General features: G+C 47.3%; 1 long non-coding RNA gene across 4 annotated transcripts; it reads left to right on the top strand.

Moving 5' to 3' along the window:
- Positions 1 to 1,154: 1,154 nt before the first annotated feature.
- LOC142856928 (uncharacterized) lies at positions 1,155 to 14,217 on the top strand. Of its 4 annotated transcripts, XR_012911753.1 has the most exons (5): positions 1,155 to 1,682; positions 2,217 to 2,914; positions 3,495 to 3,604; positions 6,936 to 7,045; positions 13,868 to 14,217. It is a non-coding gene; the product is annotated as an uncharacterized LOC142856928 (long non-coding RNA). The 4 variants fall into 4 exon arrangements; XR_012911754.1 differs by lacking the exon at positions 3,495 to 3,604; XR_012911750.1 differs by having other exon boundaries at positions 1,155 to 2,914.
- The last annotated feature ends 305 nt before the right edge of the window (positions 14,218 to 14,522 follow it).

Below are 14,522 nucleotides of genomic sequence, written 5' to 3'. Positions count from 1 at the left end.
TCCTGGAGTGAGTCCCAAAGTTCTTGTTTTTCCTCCTAGGATGGCATTCTTGCCTTCTCAGTGTTGCTGGTCATTTTCTATTATCAGGTGGTAAGAAAATCTCCTTTGAGGGTGGGAACATGGCTCAGTGGTAGAGCCTCAACCTAGAATCCCCCAGTGAGGGACTGGGGGTGTGGCTCAGTGGTAGAGCCCCTGCCTAGAATTCCCCAGTGAGGGGCTGGGGCGTGGCTCAGTGGTAGAGCCCCTGCCTAGAATCCCCCAGTGAGGGGCTGGGGTGTGACTCAGTGGTAGAACCCCTGCCTAGAATCCCCCAGGGAGGGGCTGGGACACGGCTCAGTGGTGGATCTTTTGTCTAAAATCTCTCAGTGAGTCTGTAAAAAAATGTGAGACCTCCTTTTGCTATTCTGAAAATAGGGCAACCTCTTTTTATACGTGAGAATAATGTGAGGACATTGTATTACTTTATATAAGTTGTCCAAGTCCAAACAGTATCAAGGAAAAGGGCATAGTCCCCACATAGGTCACCCGGGTCTTCTGAGGCCATGTCCGGTATATCTTATAACGTTTCTATTAACTGGTCCCTAGACTTGAGATGGAGGAGCACGTGCTCACGGGTGCCTGTGACTTTCACAGGGTATTCCCACCAGAGCTTTCAGGAAGAGAGTAACCTGTGCTTCTTCCTGGAGAGGGGATGTTTTCTTTCCCGGTTTTAGCTATCACCACTGGGCTGTGAGACACAGGCCAGATTCCTGGCAGCTCACCGGGGTGTTCAGCGTTTGTCTTCCCCAACAGCAGTGGCTTACAACTTTGTGCCCTGGATCTGGTGCCTGCTATAGGTTGGCAGAGCTGCAAGCAGCCTGGCCTAGTCTGTCTTCTAAGTGCCTGGTTTTCTCCAGGAGGTGGCTGCCTAGCCGGCCCAGCCACTAACCTCTGATGCTGGAACTGGTTATTACAACTGGCAGACACACATTCCAGAGCTGGCTGACCCCTAACTTGACCTGATCGACTTCATCTGAGACCCGACACCAACCAGCACTAGGATCTCATTCCAAGTTCCCTTCGGATGGCCGTCACGTGTGAAGAAGCTTGGGCGGGGGGGGGGGGGGGGGGTTGCCCAGCTGCACAGCCATCTCGATCCTGATCTGGGACTCAAGCTGGAGAATCACCCGTCCGCCTTGCCTGAGGTCTAGCAGTCCAAGGAGCTCGTCGCCTGAGGTCTCCCGAGCACTCTGGTTCCAGAAGGTTTGGCTGGGCAAGCTAGAGGCTGCGGGGAGGCAGCTGTGAGCAGACTGCTTCAGGCTGCTTGAGGCCAGAGCCCAAGGGCCTGGGTCGTGTTGCTTAGCAACGGGACCTCGTCTGGGCTCGGTCCTCCGGGTTCCTGTCCCCTTCCCCCACTGAGGCTCAGTCCAGCCTGAGCACCAGAGCCAAGGGAGTGTCCCAGGAGGAACTGGAGCCGCTCAGGTGTAGAAGCGCTGACCAAGAGCTGCCTTATCTGCACGTGACTTAGGGAACAGGAGAGCCCCAGGCGGAGAAGACAAGTCGGCTTCCGCCCTGGCTCTGCCAGCTCCAGTTCAAACGAGTCTTTCCGGTGGGGCTGCCCAGCCAGAGCTGCCCCGCCCCAGCCTCTCGGAACCGGCCGGGAGACGTGCTGCACCCCGCCCAGGCCGAAGGCGAGCTCTGAGGTCAGGCACGAAGCTGGACTCGCGGGAGGGGGCGGGTAATGGGGTGGGACGTGCTTTTCCCGCTCCTCCCTCCTCCCCATTCCCGTCCTGTAGCTCCGTAGGGTCACCCTACCTAGCTTCCCCAGTGATGTGAGAAAAAGACCTCAAGTCCAATTTCATGATTTCATAGTTGGGGAAACTGAGTCACCACGACCTGTCCCAAAGTCATTCCATGAGCTAGTAAACAACAAAGCCCTCAAGGAGAGCCCTAACAGAGGTGTTCTGGAGTCGACCACAGGGGTCAAGGACATAGAAAAGTCTGGCTGTTTCTCCATCTTCTCGAAAATTAATAAGGAAGACAAGGTCCCTTTCTTTCCTCAACTGAGCCGATTCCGCCTAAGTTCAGAGGTCTGCAGGGCAAGGCCTCCCTCCCCCCAGCCTGGCTCTCACATGGCCCAGAAAGCATAGTAAAGGAAGCCGGGATTGGGAGCCCGGCTTTTCTATCCTCAGCGGGAAGGTCTCTGATCGCCCAAGCCTTCTCTTTCAAAATCACAGGGAACAAAGGCCCCAAAGGAAGGTACCCCGGAGCCTGCCTAACCTTGACTCCAGCTCGCGGTGGACGTTTGATCAAGAAAGTTGGTCAGTTTCTCAAAATGCAAAATCGATGGTGTTTCTTTGGGGTATTCTCTTTGCTGGGAACAAGAGGGGATGAGCCAGTTTCTTAAATTCTGTCTTGATAGCATCCCTCCTTCCACTCACGATTTCCCTGCAGCCAGAAAGACCTCAGCAGCTTCGGTTTTATGACTTTTAGAAAATACAATTTTGATGAATTTTATCTATGCCTCAAATTAGACGATTCCTTGATTACAGGAGAAGACATTCACAAAGAGAAAGTCCAGACTTTCTGAGTAAGCCCTGGGGCAAGGCCTCCTTCAGCAAATCTCAGGGCAGGCTGGCCGTTCTCCTCACTGGAGGCCAAAAATGAAGCTAAAAGGTCTTCTTCTAGCAGCTCCAACCCAGCCCTGACAGTTAATTTGTGGTTAGAGAAGAAGAGCTCAACCCAGTAACCCAGGCCTGTAGCGCTAGTACTTGAGATACTGAGACAGTTCAAGTCCAGCCTGGGCTACATAGTGAGACTTGGTCTCAAAAAAGAAAGAAAGAAAATTGAAAAGAAAAGAAAGCATCCATGAAGGTCTGCTGAAAGTGGCCCATCTTTCCAGAAGATTCTAACTGGAGAGGAAGCAACTGCCTTGGTAAGTTCTTTTTAAACTGTGCTTCAGTGGTCAAATGATATCCAGGGTGAGTTCTCCTAAAAGAATTCTAGTTGTTATATGTGGAAGGCACAACAGGCAGAGTGGCACTGTCTGGCATGCCTAATGAGTCAATGGGTCCAGGAGTGATCTGTAACTGATCAGTCGCTAGAGAGAGCTAGCTTCTCTCTCTCTCTCTCTCTCTCTCTCTCTCTGTGTGTGTGTGTGTGTGTGTGTGCGTGTGTGTGTGTGTACATACTGGAGAAGCCAGAGGAGGATATGGGGTGCCCTGCTGTATCACTCTTTCTTATTCTCAAACTCTTTTTGTTGTTGGTCGTGGTTCTTATTTATTATTTCAAAGCTTTACTTAAATTTTTTCACAGATTTATATATGTTATGTGCATGACTATTTTGCTTGCATGTATTTCTACGTACCATGTGTGTGCCTGGTCCCCCTGGAACTGTAGTTATGATGGTTGTGAGCCACCTTGTGGGTTCTGGGAACTGAACCTGGGTTCTCTGAAAGAACAAGTGCTCTTAACCACTAAGCCATCTCTCCAGACTGTATTGTCTCTTGAAACAGGGTCTCTCACTGATTCAGGAGCAGGCTGACAGCCAGGAAGCCTCGGGGATCTTCCTGTTGGTGTCTCTCAGAGTGCTGGGGTGACATGCAGGCACATCAACCTGTGGCAGGTTTGTTTTCTCCACGTGTGTGTTGGGATTTGAACTCAGGGCCTCTCGCTTTCATAGCAGGTGTCTTTACCTGTTCTGTTTCCCCAGCCCTCTCTGCCATTATCACCGGCTTTTCCTCCTTCATCATTTAATTGTTTTGTTTTTTCAAGACAAGATTTCTTTGTGTAGTTCTGGCTGTCCTGGAACTCACTGTGTATACCAGGTTGGCCTTGAACTCACAGAGATCTTCCTGTCTTTGCCTCCTGAGTGCTGGAATTATAGGTGTGCGCCACTGCTGCCAGGATAGCACTGTGTCTTCTAATACAAAAGTCAGCACCAACTTTGATACCCATCCTTCCCTTCTGAACCCCAGATAATCTCAATCTCCCTCTCCCCTCTCCTTTCTCTCTCTCTGAACCCAGATGTTCTACCACTAACTTGCATCTTAAACCTGATTCTGACCTAGGTTTATCTAGATCCATTACCACACTTACAGGAAATGCAAACTAAGCAGAACATGTTAAATGCCACATAGATCAAAGCAATTCATTGCTTAAATAACTTTCTCAACAATGGTTTACAAGAAAAATCATCAAGATCGAATACATGGTAAAAAGATAGGGGTGACATTTTTAGGTCACTTGTAAATTTGAATATTGATGAGATACCCAACATTAAAAGATACATTGTTAGGTTTTTGTTTTGTTTTGTTTTTTAAATAGCGGAAGTATTATGGTTATATTTTCCAGTCATCATTCATGCTAAAATGTTTACAGACAAAATGAGTCAAAAGTATAGCAGAAATGAGGCTGGAGCTTGGATATTAGTGATCAGTATATGATGATTTGTCCTGTTAGCTTCCATATGATTATGTTTTTGTTTCTTTCTCAAGATACTTTGGGTAGTTGATTGGGTTTTTTAAAGATTTATTTTATTTTTAATTACATGTATGCGTGCGTGTGCACACAGGTATGTGCATATGTGAGTGCAGGTGCCCTTGGAAGCCAGTAGAGGGCATCAGATTCCCCTGGAGCAAGAGCTAGAGGCTATGAGCCATGTGTTGTGCGTGTGGAAACTGAACTCCTGTCCTCTTCTGTAAGCACAGTGTGTGCTCTTAACCTCTGGGCTATCTCTCCAGCCCTGCTTGGTTGCTTCTGAGACAAGGGTTTCACTGTGTTGCCCATGCTGGCCTCAAACTCTCAAGCCTTTTGTCCCCACCCCAACTCCAGGGCTGGGATTATAGGTTTGTAGTATCACTCCTAGGCTTTTCAGGTTTCAATTTGTAAACCCATGTTGGAGCCCATAACTGGGTCCTGAGACACCTGGGCCTCTCTGCCATCTGGACACATTCCACATCACCTGTAAATCCATGTTGGTGCCCAAGATTGGGTCCTGAGACACCTGGGCCTCTCCACCATCTGGACATATTCCACATCACCTGTAAACCCATGTTGGCGCCCATGACTGGGTCCTGAGACACCTGGGCCTCTGCACCATCTGGACACATTCCACATCACTTGTCTGTTCATCAGATGCCACTGGGACTCTCTGCTTGACCACCTGACATCATGGACCTCATTAGGAAATCAGATCAGAAAATGACAGAGGAGGAAGCTACTAGAGAGAAGCATTGCCCGTGCTGCAGAACCATTGTTTGCCATGAGTGTTGACATGTAGAAAGATCACCTGCACAGTTCCAACTCATGTTCTGTGAGATGAGGTGGTTAGGCTCATCTACAGGAAGGACATACCCAGTCCTAATACTCTTTGACAACAGCCTGCTGGAGAGCAACCTCTCCACGGACTTGCAAGACTCCTAGATGTCCTGCTATCAACCCTTCCTTTGTTAGAGAAATCACTCTGGCTTGAGCTGTTAATCTGAATCTCTTGGTTATAGTTGGAGACCAAGACATTATCATGCATGCCACTGCAGCCTTCATGGGAAGTGATGTCTTTGGGTTCAGTTTTTTTTTCTTTCTGTCCATGCAGTTTCCCCAGCTACTTTGCTAAGTGACTTTAGCTGTACTGGTCATCGTGCCCAGCCTCGGTAATTGACCATACTTGTGTCTCAGAGTGTGCGTGCCTGCAGTCAATGCCCTCAACTATCCTCGTCTTTGTTCCCTTTTGCTAATGCACACAAGGTCACATGTGTAACCAGGCCTTCAGGCTCACCAGGTGACTTGGAAAGTTTTGCCATAACAGGCCCAACTCTGCTCTGATGGCCCTTTTGCTCTTATGCATGACACACCTGTCAAGGAAGAGGCTGAAACAGAGGCAGGTGTTGGGTGAGTTGTTGGCTGTCTCACTTCTCCACTCGGTTGAGCAAACACTTTTGTGCGTTCTATTTATTCTTCACATCTTTTCCATTTCTACGGATGCTCGCACTTTAGAGATTTATATGCTTTTATTTTCTGTAGATGAGATTTCTGCATGTGTGTGTATCCCACGTGCACGAATACCTTTGTAGAACAAAAGAGGGCATCAAAGCCCTTTGAACTGGAGTCCCAGAGCCCCCACGTGAATGCTGAGAACTTAACCCTGGTCCTCTGCAAGCAAGAGCAGTGAACATGTTTAGTGACCGAGCCATCTCTCCAGCCCTGGATGCTGGCATTTTAAAGAATGATTTATGAGACTTTTAAAATGAATGTGTTAGTCAGACTTTGTGTTGCTATGACAACGTACCTGACAGACACAAACCGTGAAAGGAAATGTTTGTTTTGGCCCAGAGTGGCAGAGGATTTAGTCCATGGTCACTTGGTCAGATGTGGAGGAGAGGGGAGAACGTACGGCAACAGGATCATATGAAGGGAGACTGTTTACCTTATGGTGGACAGGAAACAGGAAAGGGGAGGAGGAGGGAGAGGAGCAGAGAAACATGATACAGCCCTCTTGGCCTGCTGTGGTGGCACTTGCCTTTCATCTGAGTACTCTGGAGGCAGGGGCAGGTGGATCTCTGTGAGTTCAAGGCCAACCTGGGTTACATAGATAATTCTAGGTCAGTGACATAGTGGGAATAGGGGGACTCATTTCAAAATAAAAAGAAAGAAGGAAAGAGAGAGAGAGAGGAGGAGGAAGGGAAAAGAAAGGAAGAAAAAAAGAAAAAGTGAGCCTCACAGACATGCCCCCAGTAACCCACTTCCTCCAACTAGGTTCTAGCCTCTAAAGTTCCAGAACTTTCCAACATAGTGCAACTAACTGGTAACCAAACATTAAATATGCGAGCCTGTGGAGGGCATTTCAGATTCCAACCATAACAATAAATAAAATGGAAATCTCTAATGCTGGTTTCTGTGTGTTTGCTGATAGATTTTCCAAGTGCTGTGTGGCTCAGCCAAATACTTTGTCTTCTCAGGAGCCTGGCAAGTGTTTGTTCTGCAAGTGATTCAGAGCCTGGCGGAGAGCTGGGAGAGCCCGTTGTTCTTGTTGTTATGAACCGAAGACGTATTTTTACTGTGGGAAAAGGTACTAGAAAGCTCTCTCTGTTGTAGTGTGTGTTTCCAAGGCCTGCTCAAAAGTTCTTTATGCTAATTTAATTAGAATAATTTACTCGAACAGAAAAACTATAATTTTGTACTTTTTCCAACCAGTGTAACCAACTTATATTCTTTTTGACCTACCCAGATGGAATTTATTACTCCAAAGCCAATAGTCTAAACTTTAATTTGTGCACTAACCATCATTATAGGTGAAGAATTATGCTAAAGAAATATTTGGGAAATCTGCTCTTGTCTCTGGAACACCAGCCTGGATCAAACAAAGCCTCCCACCTCGAGCAGTGAGGATGGCTAGATAATTTTAAAAACAATTCTAAAATACCAGAGAGCTTCTCAGACAGTAAGAACATGAGGAGGCAAATTCCTGGAGAGAAGACAATCGAGGAAGATGAACCTTCTGTTTAGCTGCATTCTCTCCCTCCCAGTGTTTGGCCCTAGGAACGACGCTTCAAGGCTAAGAAGCTGAGCCCAGCTTTGACTGTCTCAGAATGACCCTGACAATGTCCTGGGCTCTTGGATAGGGTCTCTGAAAAGATGTAAGGGTAAAACCAACCAATCAGCCTCTGTGTTAGTTACTTTTCGATTGCCGTGATCAAAATATGTGACAGAGCAGCTTAAGGAGTGGAGGGCTTATTTTGGCTCACAGTTTCAAAGGGTTTCATTCCCTCACAATGCAGACGGCACAGCAACAGAGTGGTTCTGTCGGTGGCAATGAAGCACAAGGCAGCCGTTCTCATTATGGTAGACCAGGCAAAAAGCATGGAGACAGAGACTGAGGGGGTCTGTAACCTTTGAAGACCCACCCTTAGTGTCCTACATCTGCCAGGCATGCACCATCTCCTAAGGCTGTGCAGCTTTACAAACAACTCTACAGTCTGGATTGAGTATTCTGAATAGGAGCCTGGGAGAGGCATTTTAGATTGAAACCATAACAAAGACCAGCTCTCATGAAGATGGAGTTTAGATGTAAAGCAGATTAAGAAAGTCTAGCTCCCAGGCTAGAGAGATGGCTCAGAGGTTAAGAGCATTGGCTGCTCTTCCAGAGGTCCTGAGTTCAATTCCCAGCAACCACATGGTGGCTCACAACCATCTGTAATGAGATCTGGTGCCCTCTATTGGTATGCAGGCATACATGTAGGCAGAACACTGTATACATAATACATAAATAAATCTTAAAAAAGAAAAAACCAGTCTAGCTCCACAGCAACTGACAAAGGCAGAAAAAAAAATCTAGGAGAAACGTTATTTTACACCATCACATTGATTCTGTGAATCTCCATGTAAAAACAGCATTTACTAAACATACTAAGTGACAAGACCTCTTGACTGAAAAACAAGAGAAGAAACAGGCAAAAGAAACAGACCCGCGGAGCCCCAGTGGCCAGAGTTATCGGATGCAAAGCACAGACTTCATAACAACAGATGACTGATATGTTTAAGGAAAGAAAGGGGAACATGGAGAATTTCAATAAAATTCTGCTCAGGTTGGTAAAATAAAACACCACACTCTTAAAAGTAGAGGTGGGGACTGGAGAGGTGGCTCTGTGGTTAAGAGCACAGACTCTTCCAGAAGACCTGGGCTCAATTCCCAGCACCACATGGTGGCTCACAACTGTCTGCAACTCCAGTTTGAGGGGATCAGACTGCCTCTTCTCGTCCCCTCAGACTCCAGTCATGCACATGGTGCACAGACACACATGTAGGAGAAACATTCATACACATAAAATAAAAATGAAAAGCTTAAAAACAGAGGTATTTGTTGGGCATGGGACATACACCTTTAATACCAGCATTTAGGAGGCAGAGGCAGGTAGATCTCTTTGTGAGTTCAATTCCAGCCTGTTTTATGTAAACAAGTTTTGGGACGGGCAAGGCTACACAATGAGATTCTGTCTTACAAAATAAATAATAATAAATAAATAAATAATAAAAATCAAAATAAATAGTGACATTAGGGTCTGATAATGGCTGTATTTTGACTTAAAGACAGCCATCTTCTTGCTTTGTCTTTACATCACAGGGGAGAGGAGGAGGCAGGAAAACTGAGCTCCTCTCTCTCACTCTCTTTCTCTCTCAATATATATATGGTGAGTCACTGGGTATCAAATCCTAAGTGCTACAGCCCTGAGCTACAGCACCAGCTCTTGTTTACTTTTAATTTTAGGACAAGTTCTAAGTTGCCCAGACTAGCCTTAAACTTGTGGTCCCCCTGATTTTGTCTCCTGACTAGTGACATTTCTGACAAACGCATTCGCTGATCCTATAGGATCAAGACCTTACCCTTATGACCTTCATTAGCCTGTCTTAATTCTATGATAAGCTCCCTATTTCAAATGCAGTCACACTTTGGATTGGAATTTCAACCTTTGCATTTTGAGGACCATGGTTCAGTCTGTAACATGATCTCTAGAGCATAAATACTAAAAGAATGGTATACATACACACATGTGAAGAAGTAGACTAAGATTTTCTTCCAACTGAAGGTCAAGGAGAGACAAAGGAACATAAAACAAGTGACACGGGATGGTTCACAACCACCTGTAACCTAAATCCAGAGGACACAACTCCCCATCTGGCCCCTACAAACATGGAGCATGTAAACTCATACAGGTGCACACACACACACACACACACACACACACACACACTAAAATAGCAAAGTGTATGAATCCTGAGGCTGGAGAGATGGCTCAGAGGTTCAGAGCACTGGCTGCTCTTCCAGACCAGGTTTTGGTTCCCAGCACCCACATGGCAGCTCACAACTCGTTGTAACTCCAGTTCTTGGAGATCTGACACCCTCTCCTGGCCTCTGAGGAGACTAAACACACACAGTACACACACGTGTATTCAAGCAAAGCATATATTTTAAATAAATAAATCTCTAAAAATGAAATAAATGACACAAAGATATAGATTTGACCTCAAATATAGAAGTAATTATACTAAATATAAATTGATTAAATATTACAATCAAACTATAAAGATATTTCAGAGAAGGCGAATCATTAAACTCAACTACACATTGAGATGCACCTTAGAGAGAAAGTAGAGACAAGAGGTGGTGATGCATACTTGCCATCTCAGAACTTGGAAGATAGAGGCTGGAGGATTGTGTATTTGAAGGAAGCCTGAATATAATGCGAGATCATGTCTCAAGGAAAGAAGAGGAGAAGGACGCGGTGGGGAGGGCCTCAGTCCCCAGCCATCCATCTTCACTGCTCCTCAGAGGGACAGATGTGCAGAAATGAACTGAAAGTCATTGAGCATGCAATACTACAAAGGCACAGTATCCTGACAAGGGAGACACCTGTTCTTCCTGTAGACTACGTTTGTCCCTCCCTTGAGCATTGCTAACACACCTACTGAACACCCAATTTAGGCTGGCTACAGTGGTGTCCGTGCCAAAGAAGAAGTCATGGGTTTCTGGTGCTAAAGAAGGCACTTCAGAGGATATGCCATTTCAGCCAATCTTAATCAGATGGAGAGGTACATAGAAGAGCCAGGTATTCTGGCAGAGGCCACAGGTAGGCATGCAGGGTGAGTGTGAGCATCACTAGTCAGTGGGGCTGGGAGTTGGTACTTAGGCATGGACAGGTGTCAGGGCTAACAATCTCTGTGATAGAAGAATCTGTTAAGGGAAGGAGCAGGGTCTCCTCCTCTCTCACTGTCTCCTCAGTAGCTCTCCTCACCTTTATGACTGCCAAGGATTCCCTGAGTGGCATGGCCCAATCCCAGTCTCCTGTTTCTGAGATGTACCTAGAAAAATCACCTGTGGTACTTGAACAGTGTCCAAACACAGTTCCACAGCTCATCTGCCTGAAATCACGGAACAAAGGATGCTTGGGGATTGAAATCTCTTTGCATGGCCCTTCGTGCCCAGTTTTGGTTTGCTCATCTCTTTTGAGACAATCTCTGGGCTACTTTCAAACTTGAGATCCTCCTGCCTCAGCCTCCCTAGTGCTAGGATGTAGGCATGAACCACCACACCTGTCTCTGTCAGTACTCTTGAATCCTGGCTCTCTCTTCTTGAGGCAAGAGTCTTAGGGAAGGGTCTGTCTTATTTTCTTCTCCATGGGAAAACTATCAGAAACTCGGCAAGGATCTGAGAGGAAAGTCAGTATAGTACCTTATAGTAGTCAGACAGGAACTTCTTGTCCAGAGCAATGTTTTTGGTTTTGAAGTTCTGCTTCCAATGGGGAATCTTCTTATTCTTGTTAATGGAGTAAGCACCCTGAGAAAGCACACTGAGAAACAGGTGATCCTGCTAAAATTGTGCAATAGACGTCTTCCTACTTAAAGTTCCCAAGATGGCAAATTTCTTGTTCCCAGATGAAAAACATGGTTCTTGCCGAATTGTAAGGCAGTTGTTTATCACTCTGTAACTGCAGAATGGAAACTTCTTAGTAAAAGAACTGCTTAATTGTTGAAAACAATGAAATCTCGTAAGTGACCAAGTGTGACATTCACTGGTGCAATAGTGGTATGACTGTTACAGCAGTAACCAACCATTGAGACAGAATTTCACCATGTAACAGAAATCCTCCCTGACTTGAGCTCTCTGTGGAGACCAGGCTGGCCTTGAACTCACTCCCAAGCCCTGGAACTAAAATTGTGAGCCACCATACCTGGCTCCCAACTACTCTCTGATTAGATCTGAGGCCTGCTCCACAGGAGGGGAATCGCTGCTTGGCACTGGACACCTGGTAAAGAGCCCATGGCTAGGGAAGCCATAGGCCCTAAGGGGAACCTACTACTGTTGTTTTGCTAAATGGACATGTTGTCGAACCGCTATCTTTAGAACATATGGACATATGTTTATGTCCATAGATCAGTGGTGCTCTCAACTTTGGTCAGAGAAGTTTCTTTTTGCATTGGATGGTGATAAATGCACCTGGTCAGAGTACTGAGAGTAAATGCCTATTGAGTGTTCAGCCCAAAAGGAGACATCTATACCACTCCTCAAAGCTCAGGAAATATCGTGGAAGAGCAGGTTGAAGAAGGGGAGCGGTGCTTCTAAAGAATGTCTTCTGAGATAATATGAACTTTGTGCTCATGAACTCGGCAGCTGCAATTGTCTATGCAAGGCATGCAGAAGACTGGGTTTATCAAGATTCCATCAGGGATGGAGGAAAGTCTCAGGAGGCTCTACCTCTCCCTGAGGGATTATTGGCAATCAGTGGTTGCTGTGGGGGAGGGGTGACCTGGTATCATTTTCTTCAGTGGTGTAGCCAGTGTTAAGTCACCGGAGCTAACAATCTCACTTCATGTTCATGCAAACAATTCCAAACTTGGTGGGTTTCTCTTGCTCTTTGTCTCTCTCTTTCATACACACACACACACACACACACACACACACACACACACTCAGAACACACAAACATGTGCAAACCGGTAGCATCCAAGTAGGAAGGGGTTTGTTGAGAAGAGGGACTTTGATGGGAGGAGGAAGAAGATAATGGGGAGAACGTGAAAATGACCAAAGTTCATTATAGACATGTTTAAAACTGTCAAAAAATTACATATAAATATATACAGTTAGAACGGTCTGGCTGTTCAATGGTAGAGTACTTTCTAGAATCTCCCAGTCGTCTGGGGATGTGGCCAGTAGAGCTCTTGCCAACTGTGAATGAGGGCCTAGGTTCCATCCCCAGAACCAGGGGGAAAGAAGGGAGAAAGGTACTTAGCATCATCGCTCTGTGTTCTCAGAGGATCACAAGGAGGCTTCACTGCCTCGCGAGTCAGGCAGGGATGAAAGCTGAGGAGCGGGCTGGTGACTGTAAGAGCCTCTGCAGTGGCTGGAATGCCCACCTGTGTTTGTTTTCTCCCTCTGACCTAGGACATATCAGACAGCTGCATGGGTCGATTCTTCTTCCTCCCTCACCTAAGACCCACATAAAAATACTGTGCTAGCTTAAAAAAAAAAGTGAGTTGGACAGATTTTCATCAATGCATGGGAAAAGCATACAAAATTAAGAGCCAAACCACAGATACCGATACCCGATCAGTCCCTGTTATCTGCTCAGTCCCCTTAATAATCCAGTGGGGGAGGCATTGGCATACTCCAGGAGTAGGAATCAAGGTACAGAGGCCAGGCCTGGTGAACAGAGCCATTTCCTGGCCCTCTAGAGCTACCATCACCCCTTCCTCACATCCCCCTGACTTTGTGCACACATCTCCCTTAACACCCTGGAGCAACTGTCCTGGGCCTTTCTAGAACCTACTTTTTATCCCGCTGCCCTGTGGAGGTGTCTCCCTGATCACACCCGCCAGGGGGCTTATGAGGTTAGCAGCCATGCGGACAGAACGCCTCGGCAGAGCAGCACTACTCACAGAATTGCTCGGTTTCGCGTAGAAGCTAAACTTTTGGACAGCTGCTCTATACAATGCATGTGGGCCCCAGGCCCCCACAGCAGGCTTGGGGGTCAGGGATGGGCTCAGTCTGAGATGAAGCGCTCACATACAGGAAGCCGGTACTTCAGGGTGGGTACAGTGGCACCCAGGTAGCTAAGTCAAACTTATAATCACGCCAAGGGAAGCATGCTGCTCTCTTTCTGAAAGTCGAGACTTACAGGGGTTGGAGCTCTTCGGCTGGCTTGTGTCACCTCTGCTGTCCTCATATATGTTGTGTGCAGGCTCAAATGGTGGGCAGAGGGGTGACACACACACGTTTGTGTGTGTGTGTGTGTATATCATGTATACATACATACACACATACCACATACTAGGCAAATACTCTATCACTGAACTTCATCCCATCTCTTGACCTGTTTTTGTTTGTGTTTTTTGACAGGATCTTGTTACCTAGTCCAGGCTGACCTTGAACTCCAGCTCCCCCCAGCTCCAGCCTTCCAAGTGCCAGGATTACTGGTCTGCACTCCAACTCCAGTGCCATGTAGTGACAATGGAAACGGATCATGTCTTATCTTCTTTGAAATAAGCTGTCACTCAGCAGCTCTGCCAGTGTGACAGTTGTCAAATGCAGAATGCACAGAACAAGGAGCCCTGGAGGGCTGAGGAGCTAACAAAGCTGAGTAGCTGTGGCTCTCACCAGGCCTGGGTGCTCACAGCTGCGGGGAGATGGTTCTCACCGGGCCTGGGTGCCCACAGCTGGGGGGCAGTGGCTCTCACTGGGCCTGGGTGCCCACAGCTGCGGGGAGATGGTTCTCACCGGGCCTGGGTGCCCACAGCTGGGGGGCAGTGGCTCTCACTGGGCCTGGGTGCCCACAGCTGCGGGGAGATGGTTCTCACCGGGCCTGGGTGCCCACAGCTGGGGGGCAGTGGCTCTCACTGGGCCTGGGTGCCCACAGCTGGGGGGCAGTGGCTCTCACTGGGCCTGGGTGCCCACAGCTGGGGGGCAGTGGCTCTCACCAGGCCTGGGTGCTCACAGCTGGGGGATGATGGCTCTCACCAGGCCTGGGTGCCCACAGCTGCGGGGAGATGGTTCT

This window comes from Microtus pennsylvanicus, chromosome 1 (assembly GCF_037038515.1).
Source record: "Microtus pennsylvanicus isolate mMicPen1 chromosome 1, mMicPen1.hap1, whole genome shotgun sequence".
NCBI classification, from domain to species: Eukaryota; Metazoa; Chordata; class Mammalia; order Rodentia; family Cricetidae; genus Microtus; species Microtus pennsylvanicus.
The sequence above is the reverse complement of the archived record's forward strand: the minus strand, read 5'-3'. Positions and strand labels throughout refer to the sequence as shown.